Genomic DNA, 368 nt, shown 5'->3' with positions numbered 1-368 from the left:
TGTTTTATTAGGTACATGATCATGAGGAGTCACAAAAAAAATCATAAAAATTAAAAACAGAATCAAAAACAGCAGAAGAAAAAATTTACACCCTGGAGGACGCACAGGCTGGCGTTCAACGCCAGTAAGATGCATCTGGCCGGCATTCAACGCCAGAACAGAGCATCAATCTGGCGCTGAACGCCAAAAACAAGCTACATTCTGGCGCTGAATGCCAGGAATGTGCCTAGAGAAGAAAAGCTAGCGCTGAACGCCAGTAACAAGCATGAAACTGGCGTTCAACGCCAGAAACATGCTTTACATGGGCGTTGAACGCCCAGAACGTGCACCAATGGGCGTTTAAACGCTAGAATGGTGTGCAAAGGCAT

Source organism: Arachis duranensis, chromosome 7 (assembly GCF_000817695.3).
Source record: "Arachis duranensis cultivar V14167 chromosome 7, aradu.V14167.gnm2.J7QH, whole genome shotgun sequence".
NCBI classification, from domain to species: domain Eukaryota; kingdom Viridiplantae; phylum Streptophyta; class Magnoliopsida; order Fabales; family Fabaceae; genus Arachis; species Arachis duranensis.
The sequence above is the reverse complement of the archived record's forward strand: the minus strand, read 5'-3'. Positions refer to the sequence as shown.